General features: G+C 49.6%; 1 protein-coding gene across 1 annotated transcript in view; it reads right to left on the bottom strand.

The window, feature by feature from the left end:
- The window catches only part of MICAL3 (microtubule associated monooxygenase, calponin and LIM domain containing 3), a gene marked incomplete at its 3' end in the record, with an annotated part of 156,281 nt that overhangs the window by 124,446 nt on the left and 7,754 nt on the right, over positions 1 to 24,081 (bottom strand). The gene's annotated exons all lie outside the window — the stretch shown is intronic.

The following is a 24,081-nucleotide window of genomic DNA, read 5'->3' as shown; positions in this document are numbered from 1 at the left end:
TCCAAAGCAGGAAAGGAGAAAAAAGGATGACTGCTATCAGAGAGGTAGATTGCTTACTGTACCACGTCCCACAGTGACGTCTATCACAGTGCCTGTAAAGTTCAATTGTACTCCAGGAACCAGTTTATATGACCGTCTCCAGATCTGTGAGTTCCCAAGGACAAGGACCATGCCATATCTTATTCCCGGCATTAAAGCGGTCAAGATATGAAGGAACAAAACGAACCACTTTTAAAAAGCCACTATTCTCTTCTCCCTCTTTTTTTTTTTTTTTTTTTGCGGTACGTGGGCCTCTCACTGTTGTGGCCTCTCCCGTTGCGGAGCACAGGCTCTGGACGTGCAGGCTCAGTGGCCATGGCTCACGGGCCCAGCCACTCCGCGGCACGTGGGATCTTCCCGGACCGGGGCATGAACCTGTGTCCCCTGCATCGGCAGGCGGACTCTCAACTACTGCGCCACCAGGGAAGCCCCTCTTCTCCCTCTTGTAAATGATTATAGCCACTAGATTTCAAGCTAAATGTAAGACTTTACAATTACTCCCTGCTTTGGAAGGAAGAGGTTTAAGAGACTTTTGGGCCATCTCTTACTGATTATAATACCTATAACCATTTATTGAACTGTCCTCGGTGCCGAGCCACTGTGCTGGCACTTCACAATAATCTTTTCATTTGGTCCTCACACAATCCTATAAAGAACTCTTATGATTTTCATTGTATAGATGAGAAAACTGAGATCAGAGGGTAATTAACTTGCCCAGCTAGTAAGCTGAAAATGACAACATTTAAACATAGGAATGCCTCACTCTAAAGCCCAAATTGCCCCACCTCTTCCCAAAGGTCCCTAGTGTGTCAAAAACAGAACACAAGGACCTCCCTGGTGGTCCAGTGGTTAAGAGTCTGCACTTCCAATGCATGGGGCGCAGGTTCGATCCCTGGTCAAGGAACTTAGATCCCGCATGCCGCACGGCGCGGCCTTTAACAACAACAACAACAACAAAAAAAGGAACACAAATTCTAGGAAGACCAGAGCACCCAATGGGAAAGGACATTGTTCTGAGCCTTGGACGCTCCATGTCTTGACTTATTACACCACCAAGGTCAGCAGGGCTCAGCTGTGAACACTAGCAGCTCCACACACTTCTGAGGAACAGACCTGGGGGCAGAGTGGGGCTCCTTTACAATGTTGCCCTTGCCAACATTAAACTTGGCGGATAACTGTGATGAACTCTGGTGCCAAATACAATTTTGGACAAAAGATTTGGGTGTCAAAAGGTTTGAGTCCAGTCTAAGACGATGCTTTGATAACCGGAGTCTGAAAGAACTAAATGGCAGTTGGGAAGAGGGTGAGACCACTTCTCACTTGTAAGGTAAGTGTACTGCTCTCCCCACCGGTGCTCCTGGCTCTAGATGAAATCTCAAGGACATTCAGCACTTGCAGCAAGACCCACCTGGGTAACAAGTAACACAGGACAAAGACACATCCACACAGGCACTGGAGCCCATGACTCTGAATGAACACTACGCTCCTGTCCCTGGCCACCACATGGAGCAGTGATAGCCCCCAGTTAAGGGGAAGGGGTGCAGGGGCTGAAATCCAGCCTGTGACCCCACTCAGCAAACCATACACCTGGCGAGGGGTAGAACCCACATATAAGAAGGGGTGCACACAGAGGTGCCACAGGGGAGAACGATGGCCGTGCATCCCTGCCATCCGAGGCCCATGAGAACTGTCCGGACCACAGACGGTGAAGTCAGCCAGGGAAGGGCTCCGACTCAACTCTGTGTTCCTTGTGAAGAACCAAGCAAAAACTAAAGAACAAACCCGGACGCCTGTCTCTGCAACTCTGAAAGGTGGCACCAGACAATCATTTCCAAAGGAATCAAATACTTCTTTCCACACTTAGAAATGAAAAGGCCTTCCTGGCTAGAGAGTGACTCAGGAAACTAGGCTCCTATTTTTATATTAAATTAGAGCGACTGCCCTCCTCTAAAGCAAACGGTCCCATCCACTACTGCCTGTCGACAGGCACCTCCCTCAAGACAACACAGAAACATTAGACACCCATTCGAGAGACATCTGGAACCATCGACCCCACTGCACACACTAAAGATCTGAGCCCCGTCAGGCAGACACAGGAGTATGTGCTGTATTTACTGAAGGACTAACACTCCTCCAAGAAGCCCTACGAGTCATGTCATCACAACCAGTAGTCCTGTACTACTTCTGGGGAGGAACACGCCTCCAGATCACTGGAGAAGGTCCCTGGACTTTCCAACTCTGAGGCCAAGGACAAAAGTCTGGTCAAGAAAGTGCCACAGTCTGGGTTTGGTTTAGTTTTGTTTTTCAAACATAGAGCACTTTTTCTTCCTTTATTAGCAAAATGAAATAATCAAACTGTGAATAATTTGCTAAATCTTTTAAAGATTTTCACTTTTATCTTTTTTTTTTTTTTTTGCAGTACGCGGGCCTCTCACCGCTGTGGCCTCTCCCGTTGCGGAGCACAGGCTCCAGACGCGCAGGCTCAGCGGCCATGGCTCATGGGCCTAGCCGCTCCGCGGCATGTGGGATCTTCCCGGACCAGGGCACGAACCCACGTCCCCTGCATCGGCAGGCGGACTCTCATCCACCGCGCCACCAGGGAAGCCCCACTTTTATCTTTTAAGTAAAGGTATACACATGTACTATATTTTCAAGACAAAGGAAATGAGTAATAATAATTTCATCACAGGTTATAAAAAACATAAAAACAATAATGTTGGGACTGTGGTGACTGACTTGTTCTAATTAAGCTGATCTGCATAATTTATTTAATGAGAATAAAATGTCATAATTAATGATTAACCAAAGATAGTCTAAAATTAATTACCTTATTTTTTGTAATATAAAAAAATCTCAAGTCCTATATGTATCTAATCAATAAGGGATTGTTAATATTGACTATCATTCAGCTTGCTATGGTTGGGTTTGAATAAAAGTGAAAAAGATTTAGCAATTGTACTGAGTAATAAGTGATCAAGATTACCACAAGGACTAGTGCCCACTCTTCTCAAAGAGAACTGACCCCAAATTTACCAAACCCTTTATTGTTACTTTCAGTAGTCAACACCAAATGTTTTAAGACCCCTGAGCTTCTTGTGTCATCCCACTATTACCCCCATAGGGCTCAACTTCCTGTTCCTTCTCTCCTCCCTTCAATCCTCAAACCCGACCACTGTGCCTTCTCTAACTATGGTGACATACGCAGCCACCTCCCCTACACACTCAACCTCATCTCCAGAGTTTCCTCTCTATCCTTGCTTCAAACAACTCTCCCCTAAGGCACATCCTCTTTGGTGTTCCCAAGCAGGGGCTTTGTATTAGGAGCTGATGTGCTTGGTGTCCACTGACCCCCACTGTCGCCTCCAGACACTACCACTCCATCCACTTATACAAAACAGCACTTCTGAGGACCATGGTCTGATTTTTTTCAATGTGTCAATCAGCTGCCATTTTAATAACCTTTCTGGGCCAGTTGAACACAACTTCAAAAAAACAAGACTTCTTATAGTTGACAAGCATTTGTGAGTCAGCCTATGAAGAAGAGAACTGATCCTGATGAAGGCCATTAAATCCATAAAACACAACTGAAGAAAAGCCAAACTCAAAGATCAGAGGGAACATGGAAGGACTACTCCCATGAGATAATCAAGTCCAGTGACAGAATATATGAAAGAGGGCTTCCCTGGTGGTGCGGTGGTTAAGAATCTGCCTGCCAATGCTAGGGACACAGGGTCGAGCCCTGCTCCAGGAAGATCCCACATGCCGTGGAACAACTAACCCCGTGCGCCACAACTACTGAGCCTGCATTCTAGAGCCCGCGAGCCACAACTACTGAGCCCGTGTGCCTAGAGCCTGTGCTCTGCAACAAAAGAAGCCACCGCAATGAGAAGCCCGCGCACTGCAATGAAGAGTAGCCCCCGTTTGTCGCAACTAGAGAAAAGCCAGCATGCAGCAACAAAGACCCAACGCAGCCAAAAATAAATTTATATATATATATACACACACACACACACACACACACACACACACATATATGAAAGAACACAACATTCTTAGGAGAAAAAGAATTTTTATAAAACTTCATCACGAGGAAAGAAGCAAAGGTAGCATAAACCCAAGGCTGTGTAAATACAGAAGCAAGGGCAGCCTCAGCAGGGATAGAAAAGGGAAACTAGGCTGAGAAGGGGGAGAAATTAGGCAGAGAATACTCAAGCAGCTAAAGAACAATTTTCTAGACCTATGGACTAATTTCTCAAAGGAAAAGCTGTAAACCCTGCCTCTGACAGGCCAGTGTCAAATGTGCACAGAGAGCTACCTATCAGGGTAAATAACATAAAACAAGCCCAAACAAGCAAACTCTCACCATATCAGATCCTGGCAGAGCAACAGTCAATCTGCTCCCCACACCTGCTCACTGAAAACGCCCAAGATGCCCAGCTGTGCGCAGAGGCCCCAGCACAGAGGACTGGGGGGCGGGGGGTGGCGCGTCTCCCCCCACCCGCCTCTGGCACAGCAGGGGCTGGTGCAGCATGACCACACCCACAGCGGCTCCTGTTCTCGGAGACCAATGACGAGTCTTCCTCTTGGAGACTGGGGAAAACGAGACTCAGAGCTGTTCCACAGCATCCCTCTCTAGCCTGCCACTGCCCGAGGAGACCCAGGGGTTCACCGTTAGAGACGTGAATGGGAACACTAATGCCACTGTCACCAAGCGGAAAAGCAGGCATCCTCACGGGTGGAGACGACGCCTTTCCACCAGTGGTGACGAGCGCCTCAAGCACATCCCCATTCTGTTTTTCTGGAGGACAGCGCCTGGGGCTTGGACAGGCTCCCATCAGACCCTACAACTGCGCTCTTCCCAGCGCTCAAGGGCTCCCCTGCAAAGATGGAAGCTAGAGAGAAAACAGAGACCAGCAGAGCTTCAAATGCCACACCAGGGCGACAGCTGTCATTGTTCATAAAATTTAGGCAATTCCCTATTTATGGGACATAAACATTCATGATGGGAAAGAACTACCATGTGCTTCAAGTGGGCCACTTTTGGGGTGTGTGAACTAAGACAGGGACATTTTCCTATACTCTGATATTAGCTATCTGTTCATAAGAATCACCAAGGAAACTGAAAAAAATATTACCAATGTAATATTCAGGCCTTACCCCAGAGCCATCAAATCAGAATCTCTGCAGCGGCGGGAGGTCCCCCCACCGTGATCCTCACGTGCTAACAAGGCAGAGAAGAAGGGAGACAGAAGGCCAACCTGGGAACACGGCACACATGTGGCTGAAAAATCAGAGTTTCGCCCACTTCAGACGGGCTTTCTCCCCTATATACATGTTACCACCTCATCGGCAAAGCCCTATGAAACCTCAAAACATGGTAACGGAAGGAGAAGAGCTGCCCAACAAAAGAACTGAGTCACGCTCCACCGGGCTTGAGGGACTGCCTTGCTTAGCCTCTGAGGGTGCTTTGCTTAGAAGATGTAAACCAGCTGTGATGTTCTGTCCCTCCTAGGTGATGTTACACCACAACTGTCTGAAGAAGGCCCAGTGACTGTATGTTTGCAGGGAGCACAGTCCACATGGGTGAAGGCAGATTAATGAGTGACGTGGCCACCAGGCCAGCTGGACTTTCCTTTCACCTGACAAGTCAAAGCCCTGGGGACCCGCAGAGGGTAAATATAGCCTGGCCCCACCAAGGGCCGCTCTGTGGGTAGGCAGGGACGCCTGTCCAGTCCTGTCCCTCTTACCAGAGTGGTGAGCCCTTTCCGGGCAAGCTTTTCGGAAATGGTCATTAAGGTCAGTGCTAATTCATGTCTGACCATGAGTCTGAGAAGAGCAAGGTGGGTTGGAAAAAATGTGTCCTGAAGTAACTTTTTGGGTCCTTTGGCCATGATCATATGAGAACCTGAGACAGGCTTTCAGATGCTCAGAGACAGCAACGGACCCCTGACGGAATGGACTGGTGTCAGCAGCTGCAGAGACCCCTAAAGGAGCCTGGCCTCTCCATGCGGCCCCCAGACACTCAGAGCAGCTGGAGATGGCAAGTGTCCCTTAGTTCCAGCAATTCTCCCGGGCAGTACGAGGTGAGCCCAGCCCAGCGACAACCAAGGCAGTCCTGCCAGGCCAGGCCCGCTCTGCTGGAACCCTAATGGCCCAACTGCACCACAGCAGGCCCAGGAAGGTCCAAGGTGAAGGCAAATCTCAACAGGCCCACTTAAGAGTAAATTCACATGGAACTTTTGCTCCTTGGGCTCTTTAAATCAGAGGCAAAATTCTGCGGCTGTACCATTCCCTTAATCTACGTTACAGTTGTCACCCTATAGCTAAGTTTACCTCTATGATGAAAGCATGCTGACAGCAAGAGTTCCCAAGCTCTGTGAGGAAACAAGTGAAATTTTTCCAATTATTATTTATTTTCCTGAAATTAACTCCTCTTCCTACCCTTTCTTGGGCCACTAGAATAGTTTCCTTGAAAATGCCTCTAGGGACTTCCCTGGTGGCACAGTGGTTGGGAATCCACCCGCCAATGCAGGGGACACGGGTTCGAGCCCTGGTCTGGGAAGATCCCACATGCCACAGAGCAACTAAGCTTGTGTGCTGTAACTACTGAGCCTGAGCTCTGGAGCCCGCGAGCCACAACTACTGAGGCCACGAGCCACAACTACAGAGGCCACGAGCCACAACTACTGAAGCCTTGCGCCACAACTACTGAAGCCCGCGTGCCACAACTGATGAAGCCAACACTCCTAGAGCCAGTGCTCCACAACAGGAGGGGTCACCGCAATGAGAAGCCCACGCACCGCAACTTAGAGAAAGTCTGTGCGCAGCAACGATCCAACACAGCCAAAACAAAAAACAAAACACAAACAAAAAGAAAATGCCTCTATCTTTCTCTTAACAGAGAAGATTAAGGCAGAAACAACAAAATCCCTTCAGTGCAAAAAGTACTATGTGCTCTCATGAAAAACAAAGGCTCTTTCCAGGTATAAGAAGGCTCCCTGTTCTAGGTGCCTGTGACTGAGCTTTAGAAATAAATCAAAGCTATCTGCAGCCACAGCTCTGCTCTCACCTTTCTCTATCCCCTTTGATAGCATGAACTAGAAGTAACAAAAGAGCAAGAGCTCTGCTGTCTGCTTTTTGGGGGCTTGTCCCACAGAGAAAACAGTCAGTTTGAGCTTTATGCCATGACATCATCAGCCACCAATCAATGCAGAGAAGGAGCTGGTTTTGTCTGTGGAACCAACCACTGCAATTGTCAAACTGCAAAAGGCAGTGCAGGTGTGAGGTAGGGTTTTCTCTTACCCTGTTTCTGTTAAACTATAAAAGAAAAGTGAGAAGAAGAGGGAAAAAACTTGTCTATGGAAAAAATAAAGAAACCCCCAAATTCCCTAGGTATTAGCAACAGACCATCCAGGACCCTACACCTGTGCAAAGACTGACAGTAGAAGCCTTTGTTCTGTGAGGCACTGAATGGAATCTTCCCAGGGCACCCCCTGCCAAGAAAATAGTCAGCTTTAGGAAAGGTTTTTTTTAACCTGAGCACACACGCGCACGTGTGTTTTCAAATAGGGTTCCAAAGTAGTGAAGGGAGTGTGGAATAAAAAGAAAATACTTTAGTTATCCAGACATTAGTTTAAATCTCTACCCAGAAACTACACACTTTTTACTTGTGGATCACAGCTGGAGGTTCTTGGGAATTGCTTATTTTCAGTCCATTTTCGTCCCAGAAAATGCTGCCCATCTTATTATGAATGAAGCCGTTTAGCCAAGGTTAGAATATGCAAGGAGAGAGGGGTGGCAGAGGACACAGGGCTCCGAGAGTGGGGGTGAGGGAGCAAACTCACAGAGCAAACATTGTTTACGACTGCCAGCCAAGCTAATGTGGTCTCTCCGCCTGTTCAAGCAGATTATTACAGTAAGTCCCAAACAATCAAGTCAAGGCAGGGAGGGGGCTGACCCAGCCTACGCTCTGCGGATGGCACGAGGGCAACATTCCACGCAAGGTTCGCCCAGGCCACAGTCTGTGCCAGCTCTTCTGGGGACCCACCAGGCGAGAGTGCTGGACATAGCCAAGCAGTAAGGAGGACAAGCTCTCAAATCAGATTAAAGGCCGAAGCGACTAGGCTTCCAGAGGCAGGGACTACACCAGTCCACGTACAGCCACGTGAGAAGGCATGAGGGAGGCACTGCAAGATGCATTTTTCAATGAAAATAGGGTGCAACCGCACATGCTGGGAGAGGCACAGGCTGCTGGGTCCTCACACAGCTATCAGAGGATGAGGTGGCCACACTGCTGGGGGTGGAGCAGTCACTGAGATCACCGTACGATTTACTTCTGACAGTGTCACTGCACCCTCTGAGCTCCTAAACGTTAATATAAACGACAAATATACTATCAGAGGCCATTAAACGGAAATGTCTCACAAGCAGTCAGACTTTTTTTTAAACAATCAATGCACGCTCTGATGTTAACTTCAGGCCAGACTTCCCCGGCTCTCCTCCCAGGGTGCCACCCCATCTCCACCCTCTCCTCTCCCGAGCGGCGCCCTGGTGCAGGCCTCCACGCTGCCTGCCTGGCTCAGCTGGGACTAAGTCTGAAAACCATCCGGGGGCCTGTGCTCCCTGTCCCTCAGCCACTGAGGGACATGAAACCGATATTCAGGACACCCTGGCTCTGGTCCCCCCAGAGGCGCACCCTGCTGTGAGCCCCTGAGCGGGACAGTCACCTGCTACAGGAAGAGGGGCCTCCCTCATTGACACTCCACAGTTCCCTGAACAAAACAACAGCAAGATTAGCAGGGGAAACTGCTCTCTTCCAGCGGACAAGCTACTCCGTGAGGCTCAGACATCAAGACGTAAAGAGGAGTCCAAGGCTCAGGGGACAGAGGGGCTCCAAGAGAGCAACGGCCTCTCCACACAGGCCTGCCAGCAGCACCAGCGTGCCCCCATCCCACCATGTGCACCCCCAGCCAACCAAGAATGCCGTTCCAGCCCGGCCCGCCTCATCAAAGACCACAGAGACCGGAGAAGGAAGGGGCGAGAGAGAGAAGAGGCTACACTTACCTGGCTGACCAAGATAAAGGGATGGAGTGAGTGAGAAAGGCCAAGCACCACACGAGCACTTCACTGTCACTCGGGACGGTGGAAGATCTGGCCACGAGCCACGCCAGGGCAGGATCAGGGCCGGGGGCAGCTTTCGAGAGAACACAGCTACTTTCTCAGGTCACGGGAAAAGGCAGAAACAGGTCCAGAGGAATACACTGCAATACCCTTATGAAGTTGTTCAAAATCTAGTCTGCAAGTCAGGACAGAAAATCCTCCCTGGTAAAAGCAAGGTGTTGATACTAAACGTGAGAAGGAAGGAGTGGCCACAGGTGTAAAGGACCCAGGGCAAGTGGCGTCTCAGCCTCCAGGTCTTTTCCTTGGAGGCCCTCTGGCCACCCCGGGACCCTCACCGGCTCTAATCACAGGAGCGCCTTCTACATCTGCACTAGAGTCCCGAAGGCCAGGGAAGGCGTCATTTTCTGTGGTTGGTGGGGGGAACCCCTACTTTTTAAAAGAACAGAAAAAAGGGGAACAAGGCAGCTTGTCTATCAATTAGAAAAGCTGGCACTGCTGGCTCTTTGACCCTCAGCTCTGCAGCTGGTACGCCTCCTGTGTGAACAAGAGTGCAGGCTGTGCACAAACATGACCCAGGGGAGTTTCTTCCATTTAGTGTCAGGAGAGCTGCCTTGTAAATGGGACACCTCCTTCTTCACGTGTGTGGCAAAGACCTCTTGTGAAGAGCCTCTGTGAGAACACCTATCCACAGTCCCAGAGCATCTCAGCACCTGACACACGGAACCATCCTAGTGTCACACACACACACCTGGAATTACCAGGGGACACACATCTAAATCCACCAGGCAATTTGGGAGCATTTCTCTTATCTGGAACATACAGTAAAAACCTGTGTTTTGTGGTGATATCTGTCTCTTTCTTCCTTTTAATGAGGGTTGATTTACTTTCTCTTTGTTCCAAAAGCAACACTCTACTTTGAGCCCGGTTATCACAGGAGGACCACATCTGAGCTGAGGGAGCAGTAAGCTGGTTCTTAGAAGCTGCCTATTTTTAGTCTCTGGTCCTTCCTGACCTCTTCCCAAGGGAAGGCCCCTCCCTCTGCTCTCCAGCAAACAGCTCTGCCACAGCACAGGACACTCATACCAAGCGGGAAGCAGGGGGCTGGAGAGCCCTGATGCTGCCCCTCCACACGTCAGGGAGGACATTTTTTAAATCACAAAGAAAGTGGGAGCGTGACTCAGAAGAGAAATACTGTACAAAAGTCGTTTGTCGTCCATCTAGGATGGGAGCACAGCTCTGTGCCCCGCAGCTGGACTGGACATCTGTCCTGCACCTGTCAGGCACGGTAACCTCGCAGCCCACAGCACTGTTGGCAAGCCTGAACCAGCCAAGACGGCCACTCACCCCGCAGAGACCGAGGCCACCCACTGGCATGACCGCGACCCCCCAGACACGGCCTGCCTTCTGCCTTCACCAAGCAGGGAGTGTAGAGGAAAGAGGAAAACACCCGGACACCTGCCTCACTCTGAACTCCAAGATATGCCCTCCTTTCACGAGACTTCACAGTATTTTATACATGTAGCTGTTACAGAATCACCAACCTGAAGAGTGAATTCTGCTAATTCCAGTTTTCCACTGACTTGTCATTGTAAAATTGTAAGTATAGGAAGAAGTCTCAATCCCCTCAAGAGTTAAACATTTTTTAACTTGACTTGTAACAAGGTTCAAACATAGTAGGTGAAATATGAATAGATCCAATGCATAAGACAAGGTAAACAGTCTATTTTAAACCAAGAGCAAAGAAAATGAGGAAAAGAATTTGAAAAAGAATATGTGTGTGTGTATAACTGAATCACTTTGCTGTACACTTGAAACTAACACATTGTTAATTAACTATAGTTCAATTTAAAAAACGGGGGGAAAAACCCAAACAAGATGACTTTAAAGAAAGAGTAAAGGAAGTGACAGTCCAGCTGATAAACTGAATGATTTTCATCTTCAAAGAGCTTGATATCTGTGAACTCACCCCCATATGTACACCCCGCCTTGCGGGGGGCACACCAGCAGGCAGCAGAACACGACCCGGGCCTCTGCTTCAACACTAAGTACACGCACCGTATCACACCAGCTCCCAAAGCTGACCTCCGATGCCTGTACCACCCCGCTCCCATCCCACCACCTGCCCCAGAAGAAGAAATCATTTCGTAACCTGGCAAGTCCCCCCTTCCCCTCCCGGCCCAAAGGAAGGGCAAGAGCTTGGGGGAGGACTCATCCACTGTGTTGCGACAACCTTGCTGACTTTCTAACTGCATTTCTGAGAGCTCCCAGGACAGTTCTTTAGGTCAGCTTCCACCATTTAGTAGTTCTGTGCATCTGTTTGCAGCAGCATAAACCTTGGGGCGGAGGGGGCAGTGGGGGCACAGTCTTCCAAGGCAGCTGCTCCCCTCACAGCCTCACACCTCAGCCTGGCAGCATTTGGTACCAAGCACCTCCCCGAGACTGGTGTTCCTGGGGATACTGAATACAGAAGATAGGGATTGTCCCCCAGAGCTTAGGGCACATCCCGGAAACGATGAGACCACAAGGGGGGCAGATGGAACATGACCCTTAGAAAGCTGTCCCTATTTCAGCCATGTTATAAAACAGTGGATGTCTCAAAGGCTAGCAAGAATCCAATTAAAGCACTTTAAAACTTCTAGCGATTTTTGAGTCCATGAATGCCTTCATTTGTACCATCTGGCTACCGCTTACTGAGCATTATGTGCCAAACACTGGTGTATGCTTTACCTACATTATCTCATTTTATCTTTAGAACAACATTGTAAGTATGTTGTCACCCTCATTTTAGAGATCAGACCATTAAATTAGGGCTTGCGAGAATAATCAAGGCCGCATACCCACAGTAGGTGAGGGAGCTGGGAGAACTTATCCACCGAGGGTTGGCTGGTTCCAGCGCCTATGCCCCTTCCACAAATGTTGCCGCACTCAGTGCATTCAAACTTATTGTGCCTCCTCTTAATTTTCTTGCTCTTTTAGCAGTAAATTTTTATGTGCATGCATGTCACATCTCTCATACAATTCCCTACATGCCGACAAATGTTTCAAATGAAGGGTGACTGCCAGTCAGCCCACAGATGTTGACTAGTGCCTGCTCAGCGCCGAGACTGCATCAGGTACTGCCAAGAGATCAGAAAGGAAAGATAAATTTGTAAAGGGGAGGACAAAACACTGAGACTGTTAACTACTAACACTAGGTGATAAACAAACACGACAGGAGGCCCGAGAACAGGTGCTCCTCTGCGTACACCCATCACCCGAGAGTCCTCTTAATGCAGATTCAGACGCCACAGGTCCGGGTGGCGACCTGGGAACAAGCTCCTAAGCAGCAAGGAGCCAAAGGATCTCAAAGGTCTACCTGGGCTGGGGTGCTCTGGAGAAGGTAAAGAAGTGAATCAGAAACAGCCTTTACATTTAGAGGACTGAGCAGAATTGGAGAAGTTTGGGATACAGTGTTGGGAAGAGAGAAAATAGTATTTTAGATGGAGCGAAAATATTCAGGCAAAGGAGAAGCATGAAACACAGGTCATTCAGGGGATAGCTGTCTGTGTAAAAAAAAAAGATAAAAATATTCCCAAACTGTATCACTACTTAGGTACCAAGAATCACGAGACTTAATTCTCTTGAAGAGCCCTGAGTGGCCTGAGAGTAAGTTCGCGGTAGGGAATAACTTCAGCGTGTTGGTCTAATAAAGGGCAACACCCGTGATAAACATCTTGCAGAAGGCAGCCCCAGCTACTCGGCTACTTGGTGCCCCTCCGAGGTTTAAGGCCATGAACTTGGGCGCACACCCAGCCACTAGCCAAAGAATGTTCATGAGATATTTTTAAATGCTTGCCATCCCGTAATGACCAGGAAAGGAAATCCCACTGTCAGCTCCACCCTATGTCGGCCTCCTAACACGGGTCTCCCAGAAGAAGGGCCAGAACAGTGGTCTCCAACTGTGCCATCTGGTGACGTGGCCCAACTTCCGGGCTGGGTCACTTCCTCTGCTGTCTCAGACCAAGTGGCTCTGCCGCTGCCCAGTAAGCTCCTCAGCAAACAGAAATGAAGGCCCAGATGCAGGAGGGGTCACCAGGATGCCCCGACAGCATGCACGCTCTGGGAAGGCAGGGCAGCGCGGCAGGAGCGCAGTGCACACCACAGGGACGGGGTCTGAACCAGGGCTCGTCTCATAGGCCACACAACTGCTCTCAATCCATTTGTACGTTTATAAAATGGAAATCACAATCCAAGCCCTGCCTACCCTACTATTGCAAATCAATTTCAGCAATGTCTGTGCAATGTTTCCTAAGCTGTGAAGCACTATAAAAAAACAATTCCTTACTCTTAAAGGGTCTGAGAGATAGAGAGGCCCTTTATGACACTCTCCCTTTCTTGTCAGCACCCCACTGTCTATATCTGGTATTTAATATCCCTTTCACCAAAGGAAAAACTCAAAGCACAAAGAAGAAACCACAGGCCTGTTCAAGGTCAAACACCAAATACGGGTGTTTGGAGGAGTGAAAGCCATGGCTCAAGGTTGCCACGAAGTTAAACATTTTTCTGTTGTGGTAAAATAAGAGAGCAACTTCCTAATTTGCCCTAGAGGTTCAATGTTTTAACCCTTCCTAAAGGTGCCCTGCAGAGTCAAACCACTGGACTCACACTTGTGTGAACCAACCCGAGAGCCTAGGTGGAGCTGATTGAGGGTGGACAGGACTGCAGCACTGACCCGACAGCTCCTTGGACCACACCAGCCGTGCGAGCAAGGCTGCAGCTTCCTTTTCTGTAAAGACAGGCCAGGACTAGCTAAGTGATTAGACCTCCTGTAGGCAGCCAGTCCCCAACACCCAGAACAGGCAGAAGCTTCTCTGAAATAGTTAGGTGCTTGGCCCAGCACCTCCAAGACCCATGCACCTCCCTACAGACCCTTTAGACAATCGTGTGTTCTAATTTCCTTAAGGCACCGCTAAGTCCCAGCATCCAGACTAGAAACCTCTGGAGTAAGTGACCAGCTCTGACATGCAAAGGCAGCCTCCTCAAATCTCCCACCACATTCTACTCTCCCAGGCTTTTAAAGTTTGCCACAATTCTAGAATTGAGAAGGCAGACCTAAGCCAATCTGGGTACATTTGGGGGAAGGGAGGGAGGAGTGGAAACAGAAAGAGGTAAACATCAAACAACCAATCAGTCACGCTGCAAAAACCCTGAGCTTTTATGATTTGTCGTTTGAGGAGAGGAGCTCACACAAGCTGGCACGTCCCGCTTGGCAGGTGCCCACTCAGAGCTGAGGCGCACGGTCCCAGCAGAGCACCTGACGAGCAGAAGGCAACCATCCGTGCACGACGTGCGTAAGGCCCGGGAAGCCTCAGTTCAACCCCAACTCTGTCCCTTCTCCATCCACGTGGCTCTGCGGGAGTTTCTTAACCTGTTTCCTTTTCTGGCCTCAGAGGAGGCTGGAACATATGTGAAATGCCTCTCACAGTGCCAGACACACAGAAAATACTCAATAAAGCCTGGAGGTGAGGATGATGCTGGTGGGAGTCCGCCTTCCAGCCTCACGTCAGGAAACTGAATTCGAAAACCTGCATCCAAGAGATCTCACGAATGCGCTATTCTTAGTGGAAAGTCATCTTGTGACATGTTCCCTCCTCTTTCCTATAGAAGGGAAGTCACCTGTCTCCAGGCACCTGAACCTGATCTGAAGACAGACAAAAACATTCAGCTAACCTTCTCTTGTATCCATAAGGCCAGAACCAGACTCCAGTGGAAAAAATTAAGCACGTGACCACCTAAAATAAACTGAACACAAGAACCTCTGAAACCAGCCCTCAAAAACAACTGAGGGGGGACTTCCCTGGTGGTCCAGTGGTTAAGAATCTGCCTTCCATTGCAGGGGATGCGGTTCGATCCTTGGTTGGGGAACTAAGATCCCGCATGCCACAGAGCAACTAAGCCCATGCACCGCAACTACTGAGCCCGTGCTCTCTGAAGCCCGAGCGCCACAATTAGAGAGAAGCCTGCGTGCTGCAACGAACAGCCCGTGCGCTGCAATGAAAGATCCCGTGTGCCAGCGTGCCTCAACTAAGACCTGATGCAGCCAAATAAATAAATTTAAAACAACAACAACAGCTAGGGGACGGGAGTGGGGGACACAAAGCAACTCCATGTAAGCCAGGAACACCCTTCCCTGGGAAAGAAGGGAGATGACAGGCACAGCCAGGCCCCAGATATGGGTAACCTCCTGAGCCCCAGGCTTCCCATAAGGCGCTGTGTCTTAGCTGTCCCAATAACCAGTTGTGATGCTGGGAGCAGGGGACGGGAGGGATCAATATTCCAATAGCCAACAAACAAGAAACCCCTAGTTTTAGTGCTTGAGAAAAAGAAGAATCATTTAAGGAACACTCTGGGGAAGAAGTGTGGTGTTTATACAAAATATCATGTGAGGAAACTGACTGTGAAAGGCGGTGGGAAGTTACCCCCCCGCTATAAAATAAGCTCCACAAGAGTAAGGATTTTTCTTTGTTTGGCTTGCTGCTATCGTCTCCAGCACCTAGAACCATGCTTGGAACACAGAGGCACTCGGACACTCGTTGAATGAACGAAATAAAGAGGAAGCAGCAGCTATGTGACGTGGTTAAGGGCATAGGCCATGAGTCAAACAGAATCAGATTCAGATCCTGGTTTTGTTACTTAAGTCTCAACCTCTCGAAGAGACAGACAATCAGAGCACTGGACGGGGACTGGGAGCTGCAGCCCCATCCCACCCTAACCCTAACCCCTAACCCCTAACCCCTAACCCTAACCCTAACCCTAACCCTAACCCCATTCCACCCTAACCCTAACCCTAACCCTAACCCTATCCCTAACCCTAACCCTAACCCCATTCCACCCTAACCCTAACCCTAACCCCATTCCACCCTAACCCGCACCATAGTGTGTCTGCTCCGCCCCCGCACCCTCTCTATCCCTGCGTTCCTGTGGAAGACATGCCCACCCACCCCTCTCTACAGGGAGCCTTCCTTCTGTCCTGCTCAGGAGACGGCGGCGTGACTATCAGTGCAGCCAGGGCTTAGCAGGCAGACCAGCACTGGGAGAAGCTAGTGCAGCAGGAGAAACAGAAAGCATCTAAAAAGGCGCCCAGCTGAGAACCCACTAAAATCTAAGAGCCAAGACAGCCTCCTACGCTCGCTCAGAGTGATTCCCAACGATCAGCATCCCATAATATGTTTGATTTTTACAAATTAACACTTTCTCAAGCTGCTGAGAGCACCATTTTCTAAGATGAACCCCACAATTCTCTTGACAGCTCAACGCAAATCTGCTACGCATCTCAATGTGTCAGGGACAATTTCCTAGACAACTTCAGCCAGGGGTGGGAGGTGGAAATACATCTCCTGCCCGAAAAGTCCCCAGCTGACGTCACAGAGCTGCTGAGGATTTCAACTGGAAAAGATCTGAGAGAACTCCAATTAACTCACTGAGCTGAGCATAAGATCCGGGTTTCCTGAGGACTTGGGTCCAGAGAATTTAGGAATTTCAGATTTTTAGTCATAAGCCGAAACCTTAAACCGTTAGGTGGTGTTTGTGAATGTGTACGTGCAAGGTGGAAGAAATAAGCAGGAAGACGGACTCCTGAGTGTGTCCTCTGTAACCCTGACCTCCTAGGAGACACAGCCGCAGAGGGACACGCACATCAGCTTCTCACTGTACTGACATCGCACCCACTCCTCCGAGGACCTGCAACGGTGAGTGACACAGCGAAGCCAAGAGGGGTCGCACATCACGATCACAGCTTCTAAACAAAACAGGGTTCAGAGAGGGAAGGGGAGGAAGAGCCCCGAGATGTAAGAACAGCAACCTCCCAGGTGTGCCCAGGCCTGAGCTGCCACTGCTGCCAACTAAGACGTCACCTCCAGAAATACATGCCCCTCTTACCTACCAGGCTGCCAACTGACTCTTGCAACTGGATTATCATTCAGCTGGAAGGAGAGACACAAGGACAACCAGTCAGTATCTAGAGAAAGAATCACTGTCCCTCCGGACGTCTGCAGGAAGTAGGGCACACTCATGTGAGACATGCCAGCTACAGCAAAGAGCTCAGACACACTCACTCACTGTAGCAAGACTTCTTTCTTAGCAACAGAACCCCAACTTGATCAGGGCCAGCAATGGTACAAAACCACACTTCCCAGCCTCCCTTGAAGCTAGCTGTGACCATCTTTTCTAAGTGCTGGCTAATGAGATATAAGCAGAGGTGTGTGAGCCTTCCAGAAAGACTCCCTTAAGGGAGTTGTCTTACATGGGAGAGCAACTTTTTGTCTTTCTCTTCATTTCTTCTGTTTTGTGTTTTTCTTGGAAACAGAAATATGATGGCTGGAGCTCCAGCAGCCATGTCTGACCACAAGGTAACCTAAAGGATGGAAATCATGTGCCAGGGCAGTGGAGTTAGGTCAGTTAAACTCTCACCTGTCAACCCATATAGTGGACCACATGCTGCAGCTAATAGGGCCAGAACTTCTATCTTTTTAGACAGAAGGAGGCAACGTCCTGATGACCATGGAAATGGCTACTGGCTGAGCCTCCCACCTCTAGGCCTCTTTACCTAATGGAGAAAACCTTCTTTCATGTTTAAGCCATATTTTGCAATTCCCAGCAGTTTTAAAACCAACCCTAACGGATACACTAACCTTTATTTACTAAGGGAAGCTCTGAAGGAGACAGAACTGTGCACAGTCTTGCATGGAGAACAGGACAGACTCCAACGGGGCCGCTTACACAGAACGGCTTTGGCTAGACTTTCCTAAGTGGTAAGCCCTGCTACTAAAAAAGAGCAGAGCTTTGCTCGGAGTTAAGAGGAAGGAAGGTTCATCCCCAAGCAACTAAATATTCCACGTTACCCATAACTGAACTCTCAGGATAAACCAACCCAGGGAGGTGGCATGATTTGACCTCTTGGGTGATATTCACCTACAGATTTTCATCACCAATTAAAATTATGCAAACCCCATGACCCTCAACTTCTAACACTTTTAGGCCAGCTCATCTACTACCACCTCCTGCAGAAAAGCCCCGCCAACGCAGAGCCAGAAAATCTCTAACCCTTCTGTCCATTAACTCACCAACTAGCACAAACCCTTACTCGGGTTAGGTGCTCAGTCCACGTGGTGTTATGTTCCCCAAAATGCAAACGCCTAACAGTCAGAGACAACAAGGGCTAGAGGCAGTTATAGAAGAAGGAAAGTGTCCTCCCTGCAAAGGTGCCTCCCCTGCTGGCCCAACCGCACCCTCTTCACCTGTTAAAGCTGGAGCAGATGCACTCCTCTGCCCCAAAGCCAAGGTCAAGTTAGACTGTCCATCCGTGGAGAGGACCATACCACCAACATGCTGCGACCAGCAGGGCCAGAAGGGACCATGAGAAGGGGGCTTAGGTGGTGGCAGCCCTGGCCTTAGGGCCCATTTTGTACCATGTGTGATATACAATGACTGCCTACCCTTTGGAGAACGGAGGAGAGGGCCGGATGGTTTTTGCAAGTCAAGTATTAGGTAGGTTAAGGAAATAAATTCCTCCCGGTAGGGACAAAATCCTTCTAGAACAGAAAAACAAACATAAATCAATAAAGGGAGGAAAAACCCTGGAAAGAGTATAGAAAAAAAGAAAACTAACTTCATGTAAGACAGACCTTATAAGGAAAGTTTACAGGAAATGGACTCATTTGACATGAAAATGAAAAAACTCAGGACACCTTCCCTGCCTTCAAGATCCACTAGTATTCTGGTGTCTAGAAGCATACTTTGTATGCAAAAGAGCATTTACTAATTGTTGACTGATTAGCAAAAGGCAGCTGGCAATCCTCTCTGAGCCTCACAGGAAAAGATGAAAAGCAGATGTGCACAAACAGCAGCAGACTGGCTCTAGGTAAGTGGTCCTCATGTCCAGGGTGGAGATGGTCCAGGCAGCTCGCGGCACCCCCGCCCTACCCTGTGCAGCATGGTCAGTTCCATCCTTACTCCTACAGAGGCTTATCGGCCCTCCTTCCCTGCCTTTCCACTACGCTGTCTGTCGTTACTTCATCATTTGCTTCTCACTAGGCAGTGAGCCCACTGTGCGGGGCGGGGGGATGCATGTCTTATTCAGTGTGTGTGTGTCTGCACACTGTAGGCCCCAGAGCCTGGTTCCTAGAACATAATGGATGCAGAATAAATGGATGAGAATGAAGCCAACAAGTATATGCTGTTCACTCCCCACGTGCCTAGCACTGGGGATCAGAGTGAATAAGACAAACATTCCTGTTCTCAAGGAGCTTTCACTCTAGTGGGGGAGACAGCATGCAAGCAAACACCCACATATTAGAGGGAAACACGCGCTGTGGAGGAAAAACGCAGTGTGGGAGAAGAACGGGAGGTGCTGGCTGGGGAGGGTGGCTGCTGTCACCCAGACTGGTCTGGGATCACCTGCAAGGGAAGAGCACGCAAGACTGGAGGTGGGATAGTGCCGCCAGGGGAAAACAGACTGTGTGGGACCTTGCAGGCCACTGTGAGGACCACTGGCTGCTGACAATACATCTAGTGGTGCAAGGGTGGAAGCAGGGAAACCGGTTTGGTGGTTACTGCAAAAATCCAGGGGATGGATGACTGTGACTTGGCTAAAGCGGTACCACTGTAGGTTGTGGTCAGATTCCGGATCAAAATACAAAAGTGGAGTTCACAGAATTTGCTAATGGATAAAATATGAGGTATGAGAATAAGAGAGCCCAAGGAGCTGAAAAGATAAATAAAGAACAAATACACAAACCTCCTTCCTGCTGGGTCCCACTGGTGGCCCACGCACAGATGAAGTAACCCCTTGGCCATCTCGCTGTGCAGGAGCGTCACACCTGGCAAAGCTGGTCCCCTGGCAGAGGCCCTCCCCCACGCTCGAGAGCTGACCCTGGATCCAGCCTCTCACCCCACCCCCACTTTGCTTCCTATACTCTTGGCCCCGTGACCCTTCGCTAAGTAGATGGGCACATGGTCTCACACCCACAGAATCTGCTCCTTTATCAACCACGAACAGGTCCAGAACAGCTCAGTGGAGCTCCTGATAAAGAGAAGGTCTACATCCTTAGCACGTTCCGCAACTGCTAGAGTCTCTTCCCCACACTTTGTGCCACTTAAGGAGGCAGTATCACCTCCAACACAGAGGAGGCGGCCCAGACTTGGGGGTGGAGGTGGGAAAATGGAGACAAGAAGGGGAAAACAAGAGAGCAGCCGCTGGAGGGTCTGCACCCCAAATCCCCCCTCAGGCTGTGCCTGTCCTCGGCCATTCAAGAGCATCTCCTGTCCAAGGGAAGGCCTCCATCCCCACCCACACGTGCCATCACCACCATCACCAAATCACCCATCTAGACCTACTCCTCTCCTCTTCCACCCCACTTTCCAAAGAGCAAAAGGGTACTTGGCATTTCCATGAGATTCACCTTTAAAAATATACTGTTTGGGGTTTCTTTTCCTAGCCAAATCCATACAACCTTGTCCTGAACATTCAGCCTGAGACAGACAATAAGACATACAGAAAAAAGAATTCAAAATGGGGCAACGGTAGGGAAGTGCTTCTTACTGATTATTTTCTAGGCCAATGACTGTAAGATCATGGTAAGCGTGTCAATCAAGTGTTTGCTGACTGCTCACAAAGTGGCCAACATACAATGACCCCTGGAAGAGACATGCAGACAAGACAGCATTCCCACCCTCAAGAAGCGTACAATCCAATTAAGGAAGAAAGTACCGCAGGCACGAGAGCAAACAAGCAAATGCTTCCTATACTGCGTGGCCAGGCTATCGGAGTAAGGATGGTTAGGATTCGGGGGAGCAGAGAAGAGACAGAGGAGGCACACACAAGGCCAGAGGCAGCACTCAGCAGAGCGCACGCAGGGGACTGGGAGCGTGGTGACAACTGCCTGTGGGCTTTCAGAGCCAGGTATAACAGCTGATGGGGGCCTTGCAGGCAGCAGCCCAAGCTTCGCAGCAGGATGGCTTGGCCACAGCCAGGAGGGTGGTACCAAGGAGAATGGAACTGCAGCCAGGCAATGTCCAGGAGGCCTGGACAGTCACTTGGGCATAAAATGAAGGGGGAAGAGACTAGAACTATAGCAATGGGAACCGTAATCTAAAAAGGGAAAGTCCTTACAATACTGAGCACCAATTATGGCAAGTGTAGTTTTAGACATAGAAGATAAGCGATTTCCAAAGATATTTTGAAGAAAGAAATAACAAAGCAGATTAGCTATAGAGGGTATACAAACCAACTGCTGACTTTATTTATTACCTGCATTCTGTTCAAGGGTGGAAAGGCTAATAAATACTTTATACCCCAATCAGTGGCTTAACTTTATCTACAACTTTCCTAGACACAGAATGCTTAAAGGAAGACTCTGTCATGGACACACACACGTGAGATGAAATGACAGCCATCTTTAGTCCTTCACGGAATTATTTTGCTTCCCTGTGTTTTACATAAATATGGATGAAAAGATCTGAAAATTCCTAACTATCTCCCAAGCAGTAAAGCAAGACCGTTGTTAACACGCAACGGGCCTACATCGCCATTCCTTACCCTGCCACGGCCAAGCACACCTTCCTTCTGCGGGAGCCTAAGGAGGTGATGACAACGGGCAGGGGCTCGAAGTACCTCTGACCCCCCGGGCACTGAGGAAGGCTTTTCACTCATCTGAGCCCTCTCTCACCCTCTAAGTGCCCGATAAGCCCCAGGGGTCACGACAAACCTGGCACACAGGCTCTGCTGAAGACACGGCCACATGCACTGGGAGCCATGAAAGCTTCTTCTGCCATCTCCCACCCTAACCCACACTCCAAAATGCCACAGACTGAGCATCAGCCTCCCAGAGAAGATGCTCCTGGCTTCAGACAACTGAGCAGCCAGCTGAGGGTCAGGTACCTAGGGGTGTATTTAAGGATGTGGCCCCTCTCCACTGCATTTAGAACAAAGGGCAATTCTGAGCCCCTCAGACTCTTCAGTGCAATGGCAATGACGACCAAGGTGCGCACAGAGACGCCCTTCTATGCGTCCCCAAGGCAAAGGCAGGTTGGCTTCCTAAGCTCAAGCCACAGGACATTGTAAGTGGAGTATATTCAAAGCAGTATACTAGTGAGCTGGAATCCCGTGTCCTCACAAGGATGAAGGAGGAGCCAGTCATTACCCAAAACCCGCCCTCCTCCTCAGCCCCAGTGCGAGAACCAAGGCGGGCAAAGCTGGAGCAAGCCCCGTCTGCTGTGTCACTCTGCCTGCTCCGACCGGCTGTCCTCCTGCACGTCCTTCTGATGCACTTTGATCTTGCACGGGTGAGGCCAAATGTGCACAAGCCCGGTCTCCCGGCGAGTCACAAAGGAGCTGCTAATGGAGGCTACTGCTCCAGGTGAGACACCACCGCCCTCCAACGAGGCTGCTTCTGTTTGAGCATCTGCCCACGGGGCTAAGGCGCGCATCTGGGTTTTGTCCACCATCTCTGCACGTGGCACATGTCCATACTTATTACCAACCGTAACGGGGGGCAGGGGAGTCAAAGGGATTAGCTCCACAAGACTTTGACCCTGCCTGAGATGAAAGTCTTAAAACCAGACTCACACCTCTGCCAGCTGTCACCCACCTCAACACTGTCACAGCCTACACCAGAATCCTACAGACACCCAGGTTGTGTGGCCAGGAAATTGGATCCACAAATCAACTGTCCCTTTAAAGATCCGCAGCAACTTAAAAGCAGCTGGTTTCTGGTATGAACCAGTCCTCAGAAAGCAACTCTCACTTCATCTACAAAGGACAAGGTCCAACAATTTGAGTTTTGTTTAAAAAAAATAAAATAAAAGGAAAGAATTGCTCCACACAGATAAATTCAAGACTCAGACACAACTGCTGGTTCAAGAACAGGGCTTGAGGGCTTTTCAAAGCAGCCAGAAGGCTGCTGAGTGTGACTGTCCTGCTATAAAGCTAAACATGGCTGGTTGAGGTCTGGGTCGAGGGGAAGGCAAACAGTCCTGAACAGAAAGGTTCCGCCTGAAGGGGCACAAAGCAGGCGCAGAGCTCACTGTGGGGCCTCTGCACTGCCCACGCCCAGGGCAGATCCAGCAGAGCTGACCTTGCCCGTACAGGCAGGTGTCTCCTGCCCTGCCCTGCAGTAGCAAGTCCTCGGACAGAGGCAACTGTGCGGCCAGAGGAAATCCAGACTTCTCCTCTCTCCTTTCCCTCCCTCTCTCTTTGTTTAAAAGAGAAGGAGAGGGACTTCCCTTCCCTAGTGGCCCAGTGGGTAAGACTCCGCGCTCCCAATGCAGGGGGCCTGGGTTCCACCCCTGGACCGGCAACTGGATCCCAAATGCCGCAACCAAGACTCTGCATGCGGCAGCTAAGAATCCCACATGCTGCAACGAAGATCCCGTGTACCGCAAATAAGACCCGGAGGAGCCTAAATAAATAAATAAATATTCAAAAAAAAAAAAAGAGAAGGGGAGTATTTCTGTGCCTAAGAAGTGTTGCAACCGCAAGAGTCCTATATCAAAAAACAATGACTGAGGACTTCCCTGGTGTCCTCAGAATCTGCCCTGCCAATGCAGGGGACACAGGTTCGAGCCCTGGTCTGGGAGGATCCCACATGCCGCAGAGCAACTAAGCCTGTGTGCCACAACTACTGAGCCTGTGCTCTAGAGCCCGTGAGCCAGAACTACTGAGCTCACGAGCCACAACTACTGAAGCCCACGCACCTAGAGCCCTCGCTCCTCAACAAAAGAGGCTACCGCAATGAGAAGCCCACACATCACAACAAAGAGCAGCCCCTGCTCGCCGCAACTAGCGAAAGCCCACGCACAGCAACGAAGACCCAACGCAGCCAAAAATAAAAGATATAAATAAATAAATTTATTTAAAAAAAAAACAAAAAACAATGACTGAGACAC

The sequence above is a fragment of the Leucopleurus acutus genome (assembly GCF_964270905.1).
Source record: "Leucopleurus acutus genome assembly, chromosome: 11".
In the NCBI taxonomy this organism is placed as follows: domain Eukaryota; kingdom Metazoa; phylum Chordata; class Mammalia; order Artiodactyla; family Delphinidae; genus Leucopleurus; species Leucopleurus acutus.
This window is presented reverse-complemented; position numbering and strand designations above follow the sequence as displayed.